General features: G+C 38.6%; 1 long non-coding RNA gene across 1 annotated transcript; it reads right to left on the reverse strand.

The window, feature by feature from the left end:
• Positions 1–742: 742 nt before the first annotated feature.
• LOC133621999 (uncharacterized) lies at positions 743–12,407 on the reverse strand. Its single transcript, XR_009817728.1, has 3 exons — positions 12,342–12,407; positions 10,660–10,718; positions 743–787 (listed from the first exon to the last, which is right to left on the reverse strand). It is a non-coding gene; the product is annotated as an uncharacterized lncRNA (long non-coding RNA).
• Positions 12,408–13,163: the final 756 nt, after the last annotated feature.

Consider the following 13,163-nt stretch of genomic DNA (forward strand, 5'->3'; position numbering starts at 1 on the left):
TTAGCACAAACTTCGCCCTCGCCATCATTTGTCATATGTATCTCCTGCTCATATTTATTACAGTAGTATCTCAGTTTTTCTTCTCAGTTTGTTTCAAACAACGTAAAATATCAAGAGACTTCTTTGTAATAAAAACACTAGACTTAGACTTAGACTTAGACTTCTTTTTTATTGTCATTCAAATTTGAACTTTACAGCACAGATAAGAACGAAATTTCGTTACATAAGCTCATGGTAGTGCAGGATAAAAAAGCAATAAGGTGCATTTATAAATAAATAAATATGTATAAATAATATATAAATATATATATAAAATAAATAAATATATATAAATAAATAAATAGATTACTGTACAGATAAATATATTGCACTTTTTCACATGCGTCCACGTTTATGGATGTATGTTATATTGTCTTTTTTATTCCAGCGAGTTAATCCATTTTGGGGGGAGTTGAGGGGATAATTTAATTATGATGCGTTCAAGAGTCTTACGTCCTGAGGGAAGAAGCTGTTACAGAACCTGGAGGTTCTGCTTCGGAGGCTGCGGAACCTCTTTCTAGAGTCCAGCAGTGAAAACAGTCCTTGGTGGGGGTGGGAGGAGTCTTTGCAGATTTTCTGAGCCCTGGTCAGGCAGCGGCTTTTTGCGATCTCCTGGATAGGAGGAAGAGGAGTCCTGATGATCTTTTCCGCAATCCTCACCACTCTCTGGAGAGACTTCCAGTCTGAGCCATTGCAGGCTCCAGTCCAGACAGAGATGCTGTTGGTCAGCAGGCTCTCTATAGTGCCTCTGTAGAATGTGGTGAGAATACAAACTAGCAATGATTAATCAATGAAATCGTTTAGAAAAAATATGTTTTCTTTTCTGTTGCTTCAAATAATTGTTTAATAAGTGTAACCAAGAGAAATTGATCTATTCTAGACCACATGGAGTGCCCGGAACTTGAAATACACGTACTTAGTTTAATAGAGCGCACTCGAGAGTGGTTGTGTGTGGGTAGTGTGATCTGTGTAGTGGTGAACAGTGGAGCTTTTTAATTTATGTATTTTTATGTATGCAGGCATGTTAAACGTAAATTTTCAATATTAATTTTAAAAAAAGAATGAAGGTCATGAATGAAGGGCAAGCTAAAAAATCGTTTTCTCAACAATTTTTCTTAAATACTTCCCGAGGCTATAAAGTGTGTTTAATCTGATTACATTGCGCTTCAAATATTGTTATACATTTTTATTTTTTTATTTTTTGTAAAGCATATTCTACAATTTTTTGGTCCAAAATTAAGGATTTCCAAGCATTAAAATGGCCAATTTGTCATGATGTGTTGCCTGGATCATGTTTTTGTTCAGTTAGTTTGACTCCCTCAGTTCTGTTTTCAGCACTCCTGGGTTTGTGTTTTGGTTACCATGGGTGCTGAATAGTTTCACCTGCCTCTGATTAGTGTTCGGGACGCTCACCTACTTTTGGGCACTAATCAGAGAGCTACTTACTCCTGTTTTTTGCCACACTCTGTCTGGCTATATTGTTTGCGCCATGCAACAGTTACGTTGGATGATTTACTTACTTACTTAGAAATCTTTATTGTCCCCGAGGGGCAATTTGGTTTGCAGCAGTAGTCATTAAAAAACAAGGTTCAACAGTAAAACGAGGTACAACAGTAAAAAACAAGGTGCAACAGTAAAAACGAAGTACAACAGTAAAAACAAGGTACAACAGTAAAACAAGATACAAATAAATAAAATACATACAACATACAAACCATCATGAAAGCATTGAGCTAAAAACTAAAAACATTTGTAAAACAATAAAAACTAATCATCACATGTCGCTTCCCACTAAAGTGACTGCAAAGCAGCTAAGCTTGTTTAAGAAGCTCATTTATAAAGGCAACAGCTGAAGGAACAAAGGATCTTATGTATCTGTTGTTTTTGGCCTTTCTATTAGTAGGGGTGTACCTGCATCCTGAGGGTAAGAGTCTAAACTCTGAGAAGAGAGGGTGCTGAGCAGAATTGCCTTTGCCTTCTGGATGACTCTGGCCTGATAGATCTGGTTCAGGGGGTTCATGGTAGTGCCTATGGTCTTTTGGCACACCTTGATTATACCACCCAATCTATTTTTATTGGCCACACTGAGGTTACCAAACCAGGAAGTGATGGAATAAGTTAAACTAGATTCAATACAAGATGAATAGAACATCCTCATCAGTGTCCTATCAACCTGAAAGCCCCTCAGTCTCCTCAAATGTGCTTGATTTCCTGCTTCTTTGCTCGTGATTCCTGTGCTAAGTTTTGCCTTAGCTCCCCGTGCAATTGGCACGCTTCTCTTTTGTTTATTTCCTGCCTGATTCATGAGAATAAATCATTGTCTCACCTGCACCTTGCCTCTGGAGTTTCCGTCTGCATCTTGGGAGAACGAGCCACGCAGTAACATGCGACCACATCCTGACACAATTAAACTAAAATAATCAATGCTTCAGTAGTATTGGCCTCGAGATGAAACCAAACCAATCAGCATGCTGTTCAGTATCAGGGCTACTGATTGGCTCAGCCTCAGCCAGCATTACTATATTGGATTAAAAGAGTGTAAAGGTATTTACACTCTTAGAAGGCTCTCATAATGTTGGAAAAGGTATTTAGAAAGTTGTAAACAGGTTTTTAATGCTCTAGCTATGAAAATATTGGATTTCTAGTTAAAGGGGAACATTATCATCAGACCTATGTAAGCGTCAATATATACCTTGATGTTGCAGAAAAAAGACCATATATTTTTTTAACCGATTTCCGAACTCTAAATGGGTGAATTTTGGCGAAATAAACGCCTTTCTAATATTCGCTCTCGGAGCGATGACGTCACAATGTGACGTCGCATCGGGAAGCAATCCGCCATTTTCTCACACACCGAGTCAAATCAGCTCTGTTATTTTCTGTTTTTTCGACTGTTTTCCGTACCTTGGAGACATCATGCCTCGTTGGTGTGTTGTCGGAGGGTGTAACAACACGAACAGGGACGGATTCAAGTTGCACCAGTGGCCCAAAGATGCGAAAGTGGCAAGAAATTGGACGTTTGTTCCGCACACTTTACAGACGAAAGCTATGCTACGACAGAGATGGCAAGAATGTGTGGCTATCCTGCGACACTCAAAGCAGATGCATTTCCAACGATAAAGTCAAAGAAATCTGCCGCCAGACCCCCATTGAATCTGCCGGAGTGTGTGAGCAATTCAGGGACAAAGGACCTCGGTAGCACGGCAAGCAATGGCGGCAGTTTGTTCCCGCAGTCGAGCGAGCTAAACCCCCTGGATGTCTTGGCTCACACCGTCCCTTATGCCACCGAAGATGATCAAGAGAAGAATATCGACCCTAGCTTCCCTGGCCTGCTGACATGAGGGTATGTCTCCAGAATATATTAATTGATGAAAACTTGGCTGTCTGCACTCTCAAAGTGCATGTTGTTGCCAAATGTATTTCATATGCTGTAAACCTAGTTCATAGTTGTTAGTTTCCTTTAATGCCAAACAAATACATACCAATCGTTGGTTAGAAGGCGATCGCCGAATTCGTCCTCGCTTTCTCCCGTGTCGCTGGCTGTCGTGTCGTTTTCGTCGGTTTCGCTTGCATACGGTTCAAACCGATATGGCTCAATAGCTTCAGTTTCTTCTTCAATTTCGTTTTCGCTACCTGCCTCCACACTACAACCATCCGTTTCAATACATTCGTAATCTGTTGAATCGCTTAAGCCGCTGAAATCCGAGTCTGAATCCGAGCTAATGTCGCTATAGCTTGATGTTCTTTCCGCCATGTTTGTTTGTGTTGGCATCACTATGTGACGTCACAGGAAAATGGACGGGTGTGTATAACGATGGTTAAAATCAGGCACTTTGAAGCTTTTTTTAGGGATATTGCGTGATGAGTAAAATTTTGAAAAAAACTTCGAAAAATATAATAAGCCACTAGGAACTGATTTTTAATGGTTTTAACAATTCTGAAATTGTGATAATGTTCCCCTTTAATGATTCCTACTTTGCGTAAATTAATTTATCGCAGTCTCATCCGCAACTAATTAACAGGGATAAACGAGGGACGGCTGCATGTGTTGGTTAATCCAACAAACTAATCGATAGATTACTTGATGACTAAAATAATCCATCGCTGCAGCCCTAGTACGAACGCAGTGTATTATTACCACAACAAGACTGAGTCACCAACTTACATAACTTTGTTATGTAATGTTTGGTTGTACAATAACCCAGACAATTTCTGAAATTGTGGCAACATTTCTGTGTACAAAAAGGAATTCTACAAAATGTAGTGGGTACAAAAACCAAGTACCCAATACTGTACTAGTGGCAAGACGACACTCTACAGCAGGGGTGTCCAAAGTGCAGCCCGGGGAAAATTTCGTCCCGCAGCTCGGTTTTTATTGGCCGTAGGCAGATTGTAAAAATGAAATTACATTATTATTATTATTGCGATGTTATTACTAATGCTGTCAAACAGAAAAATTACACAATTTAGAATTTGGATGAGCCATGATTAATCACAAATATTACTCGTAGCATAAACTTGCTTGCATGATTTCGATTAACTTAAAAATTTCAATTAAATGAAAAACTACCCCAATACTTGGTCACAAATGCAATTTTATTGTTAGAATAGATTAGAGCAGGGATGTCAAACATGCGGCCCTCGGGCCGGATCAGGCCCACGAAAAGGTTTAATCCGGCCCGCGAGATGAGTTTGCCAAGTGTAAAATTGAGCTGCATTTTTAAACTAAAGAAACTGCTGTTCTAAATGTGTCCACTGGGTGTCGCAATAGCATTTCTTGTATGCAAGAAAAAATGGGTTATGCGGGGGTATGCCAAGCGACTCCTCCCCCTCAACCCAACGTAAAACAAACAGGAGTACAATAAACAATTGGTAATCCCACTGAAAATGCTACATGAGACACTGCACATTGATGTAGTTCTTTGGAAATTATTGTCTTCTTTGCAAATTTAAAGAAATTGAACAGTAAATGACAAATGAGGTAGTTGATACATAGAAGCGTTTTTTATTTATGCTTTATTTAGTTTTTGTTCAATCCTAGATGGGCTGTGATTTACAGTTTACCTGCTTTCTAGAGACACTGAGATTAAGTCTAAATTCATTGTGTTCTTCATGGTGTTTTTGAAACTGCACCAATTTTTTCCTCAGAATGTTCAACTAACTTGAATTGTTTTGTCAAGAGGATTATTTGGGATATGTACATTTTCAGAATGTGCTTGTTCTATTTTGGGCCAAAGTAACACACAGAAAACAATGTGAAGTTGTCGGAGTTGTATTTTTAAGTAGAGATGTCCGATAATATCGGCCTGCCGATACTATTGGCCGATAAATGCGTTAAAATGTAATATCAGAAATTATCGGTAACGTTTTTTTTACTATAGGTATCGTTTTTTTATTTTTTTTATTTTTTTTTAAATCAACATAAAAAACACAAGATACACTTACAATTAGTGCACCAACCCAAAAAACCTCCCTCTCCCATTTACACTCATTCACACTCATTCGCACAAAAGGGTTGTTTCTTTCTGTTATTAATATTCTGGTTCCTACATTATATATCAATATATATCAATACAGTCTGCAAGGGATACAGTCCGTAAGCACACATGATTGTGCGTGCTGCTGGTCCACTAATAGTACTAACCTTTAACAGTTAATTTTACTAATTTTCATTAATTACTAGTTTCTATGTAACTGTTTTTATATTGTTTTACTTTCTTTTTTATTCAAGAAAATGTTTTTAATTTTTCTATCTTATTTTATTTTATAAAAAATTTTTTAAAGTACCTTATCTTCACCATACCTGGTTGTCCAAATTAGGCATAATAATGTGTTAATTCCACGACTGTATATATCGGTTGATATCGGTATCGGTTGATATCGGTATCGGTAATTAAAAAGTTGGACAATATCGGAATATCGGATATCGGCAAAAAGCCATTATCGGACATCCCTATTTTTAAGTTATTATGCCATGTTGTTTTTTTTTGTTGTTTTTGTTTTTTTTGTCATAAAGAAATACAATCATGTGTGCTTACGGACTGTATCCTTGCAGACTGTATTGATATATATTGATATATAATGTAGGAACCAGAAATATTTTTAACAGAAAGAAACAACCCTTTTGTGCGAATGAGTGTGAATGAGTGTAAATGGGGGAGGGAGGTTTTTTGGGTTGGTGCACTAATTGTAAGTGTATCTTGTGTTTTTTATGTTGATTTAATAAAAAATAAATAAATAAATTATATATATATATATATATTTTTTTTAATTTTATTTATTTATTTATTTATTTATTTTTTATTTCTTGTGCGGCCCGGTACCAATTGATCCACGGACCGGTACCGGGCCACGGCCCGGTGCTTGGGGACCACTGATGTAGACCACAAGGAAGTGTTTAAAAAATAATAATAAAAAAAAAAATCGTAATATGACCCCTTTAATGCACCTTATAATGTACCTTATAATGTGGCGCATCACTTGTCCAGGGTGTACCCCGCCTTCCGCCCGAATGCAGCTGAGATAGGCTCCAGCACCCCCCGCGACCCCGAATAGAAAAGGGATGGATGGAAAATGTATTCGCATCCTTCGATTTTACTGACTCCGGCCCTTGCTGGAAAAAGTTTGGACACCCCTGTTCTACAAACATACAACTATTGTACAAGTTTGCTGTCAATATGGCATATGTTGTTGAATTAAAGCGGAATGTAGTGTCATGATGGGAGAAACACCTGATGTGGCAATTTAGGACAAAGTGTGAGCTCACACATTCATGTGTTGACTCCCAGAGACGTAGTCAATGCACATCACTTATATGCATGTATGTGAGGGAGGGGGGGCTATGGTGGTGTAAGCTCATTTGCATAATCTCCCATTTAAAGGAGGGATGTGCTGGAAATTGATGGGGGGTGGGGGGGGGTGTTAATGGTAAAGGGCTGGGGTTTGGAGAGGCTGTACAAAGTCTTCATTGTGCAGTCGCAGGATAGGGAGAATACCCCGTAGGGTCTAGTTTGTCCGTGTGCATGCGTGTGTGTGTTGGCGTGTATATGTGTGTGTGTGTGAGAGTGTCTTTTCAATGTTTATCTATGTGTGTCTGTGTGTGGGAGCCACACCTGTCAGGAGAGCCGGAGGGAAGCAATGAGACCATGATAATGAGGTTGTGTGTGCATGTGTGTGTGTGTGTGAGAAACAGATAGTCAATGGGATTTCATTAACATCGACAAGAGCATTAAAATCTTTGGGCCAAATCAAGGTTTTTATGTCCTAATTGTTTCCCTTTATTAACTTGGCTTGTTATCATGCCATTTTCTTCTCTTTCTCTATATAATACACACACACACTCCCATGCACTTTCTCAGCTGCCGCAGCAGGATTTAATTACTTCTCTTTCTCAAGCCAAATCATAATCTAAGCAAGCAGGCTGATTGGATCAGGCGGAAAATATTATGGCGAAATTAGATTTCTTTTATTTATTATAATTTTTTTCCGCGGCGAAAGGGTGGGTGATTTAGACGAGAGGGTGTGCGGAAGTGCGGTAGTAGCTCGTGGCTGTGTCTCCAATGGTAGATTGTAATGCTCCACAATCTGCTTAATATCCCCGCTGCTCTCATTAGATTAGAGAACATTAAGGAGATTGGGAGATTTGCGCTCCATTGTTTTACTCGAACAACACGAGGGCAGAGAAGGCCATGCGGCCAACGATGAAGAACACAGAGTACTAAGAAGCGGAGGGCATGGAGGTTAAATAGATAAACTACAAATCAGGTATGGACATGGTGCTTCCTAAGCTCGCTACTGTTAACAAATCGAAACCATTTTCTAGGGCTGCACGATTATGGCCAAAATAATAATCATTATTTTTATCAACATTGAAATCACGATTATTAATCACGATAATTAACTAATTTATGTGAAACACATTTTTAGTACCCCGCCTTCCGCCCGATTGTAGCTGAGATAGGCTCCAGCACCCCCCGCGACCCCGAAGGGAATAAGCGGTAGAAAATGGATGGATGGACACATTTTTAATGCATTTTCTATTTTAAACAAACAGTATGTAAAAGGTATTTAATTTCAAAATGAAACTTTAAAAAATCATTCATATTAGTTATATTTAATATTAATATTATAGTTAGAAAATAATATGTAGGGGTGTAACGGTACACAAAAATTTCGGTTCGGTAAGTACCTCGGTTTAGAGGTCACGGTTCGGTTAATTTTCGGTACAGTAAGAAAACAACAAAATATACATTTTTGGGTTATTTATTTACCAAATTTGCAAAATCTTCCACCAAAAATATTTTTCTTAGTGGAATATTCGATGTGAAGTAATCAGAACCTTGGATAGGTCAATAATTCATAATAACATTGATTCTGATTCATAATTATGTTTTGAGCAATGACATTTTGAAAGAAAAAAAAAACAGCTTTGTTTTATTAGTCAACATTGCAACTTTTTCTAAATTACATTTAACCTTTAAGCTTTTTTATTTCACTTTTGTTATGTTTTTGTTTATTTTAATAGTATTTTTAGATTGTGCCGTGGGCCTTTAAAACATTAGCTGTGGGCCGCAAATGGCCTCCGGAGCACACTTTTGACACTCCTGCTATAGATAATAAAAAATTAAATCTGATAAATCTATGAATAAAAAGCAGAGCCTGGCGACGCATGCGCGTTTATCATAACTCTCTCGCTCTCTCTGTCTCTGCCCCTCCCTCACGAATGCTGCTGCACTTCTTAACCCTGAACGTACATTGAAAATACACGCAACCCTAACTCAAAATGCCGGACATTTGAGGCATTTAAGAAACTCCGCCCTGACAGCTCCGCAAAAGAGGACATGTCTAGTGAAAAGAGGACATATGGTCTGTCTATCGTAGCCCGTTAGCTGCTAGCATGCCGTGTGTTGTGCCTCGGTGTGCATTGTTTACACAACGTGCGTTACGCTACTTAATATGTCCGTGTGGAAACTCGTTCGGTACACCTCCGAACCGAACCAGAACCCCGGTTCAATACAAATACACGTACCGTTACACCCCTAATAATATGTACAAAAGACAAAGGGCTAACTAAGAATAAATATGCCATTGCAGGTCTTCCGCCCATGTGCAGCTGAGGCTATGTCTGCACTAAGCCGGATAACCCCTTAAGCAAATAATTATTTAGCCTAAGCACCGTGTCAGCCACACTAAACCATCGTTTAAGGTCCCCCTCCTCTGATTATTTTTTACACGGGCAAGTGCGTCGTGTATTTTTTGAATCTCCGGCTCTTAGCTTTGTATGGACTCATTGACTTGTATGGACCAACGGAGTTCGGAGAGGAAGTGACGCCAGAAAGACCACGCCCCACACAGGAAGTGACGTTGGAAAGAACGCGCCACGGCCCGCTTCATAACAACCTGTTTCCACTCGGAGGTAAACACTAGAAAATGTAAGCAAGTCATCAAGATATGCCCATGTTTCCCCTTCCTCTACATGTATAAACGCTTGTGGAAATCACACGGACAAGTACCTTAAAAAAAAGCGATTGCAGCTATTTCAGATACAACTTTCGAATGTCCAGGTCAGCTGTGATTCTACTTACTGAAAAACGTTGTCCATTTGTCGAAGGAGAGACAACAAGAATGCGGGCTCGCGTGAATGTAATAAAAAAAAGTAGCGTGTACTTTGTATTACCTGGCCGCCGAGGGAAGACTATGGAAAACGACAAATGCTACTGGCAAAGCAGACTATCAGTTATTGTCCGCCATGTATGTCGCGGACTCAACGTCTAGGTCCAGAGTAGATGAAGTCACCAAAAACGAATGGACAATGAAGGTGAAGGCAAAAGAGTGAGAAGTGTCCTGACCAGATATCTAAATCCCTAAATTGATTGTTGTCAAATGTTCTTTATCACATTGTTTACTTCCTTAGACTTAGACTTAGACTTAGACTTCCTTTTTATTGTCATTCAAATTTGAACTTTACAGCACAGATAAGAACGAAATTTCGTTACATAAGCCAGTGCTTTTCAACCTTTTTTGAGCCAAGGCACATTTTTCCTGTTGAAAAAATCCGGAGGCACACCACCAGCAGAAATCATTAAAAAACGAAACTCAGTTGACAGTAAAAAGTCGTTGTCACAATTGTTGGATATGAATTTAAACCATAACCAACCATGCATCACTATTGCTCTTGTCTCATGACCTGTCACATCACATCGTGACTTATTTTGAGTTTTTTGGTGTTTTCCTGTGTGTAGTGTTTTAGTTCTTGTCTTGCGCTCCTATTTTGGTGTTTTTTTCTCTTCTTTTGGTGTTTTCCTGTAGCAGTTTCATGTCTTCCTTTGAGTGATATTTCCCACATCTACTTTGTTTTAGCAATCAAGAATATTTCAGTTGTTTTTATCATTTTTTGTGGGGACATTGTTGATCGTCATGTCATGTTCGGGATGTACGTTGTGGACGCGGTTTTTGCTCCACAGTAAGTCTTTGCTGTCGTCCAGCATTCTGTTTTTGTTTACTTAGTAGCCAGTTCAGTTTTAGTTTTGTTCTGCATAGCCTTCCCTAAGCTTCAATGCCTTTTCTTAGGGGCACTCACCTTTTGGTTATTTTTGGTTTAAGCATTAGACACCTTTTTACCTGCACACTGCCTCCCGCTGTTTCCGACATCTACAAAGCAATTAGCTGCCTGCTGCCACCTATAGATATGAAAGAGTATGACATAGTTACTCTGCCGAGCTGTAGACAGCACCAACACTCAACAACAACACATCATTTGCAGACTATAATTACTGGTTTGCAAAAAATATTTTTAACCCAAATAGATGAAATTAGATAATCTCCCACGGCACACCAGACTGTATCTCACGGCACACTAGTGTGCCGCGGCACAGTGGTTGAAAAACACTGACATAAGCTCATGGTAGTGCAGGATAAAAAAGCAATACGGTGCATATATAAATAAATATATATAAATAATATATAAATATATATATAAAATAAATAAATATATATAAATATATATAAATAAATAAATAGATTACTGTACAGGTAAATATATTGCACTTTTTCACATGCGTTCCATGTGTTTATTAAAGATTTGATTAATCTATGATGGCTCAGGTGTGATTCACTACAGTAGGGCCCCACAGCGCACTGGATTCCAGTTAATTGAAATACCACAACACTGGATATTGTTCATATAAGTTAAATTCAATTTAAGAACTTGCACACAAAGCAACACTGGAGGTGACTATGACGTGCCCCGGCCGGCGGACGGAGGGGACGAGGGGGTCTTAAACGACCATTGTGTGTGTGTGGACAAGAATAAGGTTAGGTGGGATTTACCCTGGATAACCTTAGTGTAGAAGGGACCTGAGATAGGCTCCAGCACCCCCCGTGACCAAAAAAAGGGACAAGCGGTAGAAAATGTATGGATGGATGACATTGCAGAGTGCGATCATAAAATGCAAACATTAGTGAAAAAATAAGATTATGCAGTTACTAAAAGGAACACACTGTACTGCTAACAGTATACATGGGACATATGTCTTTGCCAAGTAAAACGTTATTACATCCATTACTTATGTGCGTCTTTGAGAGGTAGATGGATATGGGGTCCCTTGGTGCACGGTTGATGTTACGGTAGTCTGTACTTTGGGAACCCTGTCTTTTGTAGCTGTTTGTCGGGGCTTTGCGGGTGTGAGCAACCATAACTCCATTTGGATTATTAGCTTCACGTCGCAGGCGAACGATGGCGGTTGAAGAAAGAAGGAAAGTGTTTTTAATGTTTAAACTGTCATTGCAACTTAATAATTTCTTTAAATTAGCACACCAACACAGCTTTGCCGAGCAGTTTGTTGGTTTTTATACGCGTGGGAGCATTTCCGTGTTTGCGGAAACGAGCGGGAAGGTGCCTAGAGAACGGCGAGGCGTGCGGGTTTGTTCCGGGATTAAAATGTAGGTCACTCTACGGGAGATAAGGGCACCAATGTAATTATGCATTTATTTTTCCGAATATTTTTTGGAGCTACAGTTGACCGGCTGATCAAGTGTCAGTCATCCTCTCACTCACCTCGTCTAAGTCGCTCTCACATGTGTCCACTGTCTTTCGGTCGGACGGACGGACTAGTGTTGCCAACTTAGCGGATGCAATGCTAAATACAATTTTCTATTGGGATTTTTCGGTACAAAGGCTTTGGTTCAGGACAGAGGTGTAACGAATTGCCACACAGTAAGCATTAAAAGTGAGACATTGTTTCTTGCATCATGCGTTTTCTTGGTAGTAAAATACAAGCGGTTATGAAAGGCAAAGTATTTACCGCAGAAGCGGGGATCCAGACATGCAGGGAACCTCCACAAGCAATACCACCACCCTGAAAGGTAAGGTGTGGAAGGGTGTTGAAAAACAGCAAAAGTTTGCAGATACTCTTCTGTTGTTTGGTAACACTTTATGTAATATGTAAACCAGGGGGACGGGTGTCCAAAGTCTATTTTAGTGGCAAATTGTTTGTCTCCTTTTATTGACATCATTTTTGATATATTTAGATGTAAAGTAGGATTGTCAAAAGTATTGATAAGTTGATACCAACAATAAAAACATACATCGATACCTTCTTTTCTCAGTATAGTCAGCACAGAATATTGTACAACACTTTTTTGTGTCGATTCTTAGTGCGTGAAATGTGTCAGTAAGGGTGCTCAAAAAATTATTTCACATCCACCTCACTTTCGAGAATCGATTAAAAATATACTTTTTATTTTTATTTTTATTTTTTACCAATTTTTGGATTAAACCATTAAACAACAAGATTATTATTATTAACATTATTATTATTATCGTTACTGTTTTTGTAAGTATTGTATTTAATAAGTATTGTATTATTTGTATGTCTTCTCAAGTGCTTTGTCAATATATATCCTATGTATTGTAAATCTGGGAGTTGTGTTTGCTCTATTTTGTTTTTATTATATTGATTAACATTCTGTGATTTTTGTAAATAAAATTTAAAAAATACTTTTTCAAAAGACGTATTTAAGGCCAACACTGCACGTGTAAGTCGTACGTGAGCAGCCAAGGGGAGAATTTTTAACCTGTAACCTGTTTTAAAAATGTTTTATTGTAATTTATATACCTAATAATA

The sequence above is a fragment of the Nerophis lumbriciformis genome, linkage group LG25 (assembly GCF_033978685.3).
Source record: "Nerophis lumbriciformis linkage group LG25, RoL_Nlum_v2.1, whole genome shotgun sequence".
In the NCBI taxonomy this organism is placed as follows: Eukaryota; Metazoa; Chordata; class Actinopteri; order Syngnathiformes; family Syngnathidae; genus Nerophis; species Nerophis lumbriciformis.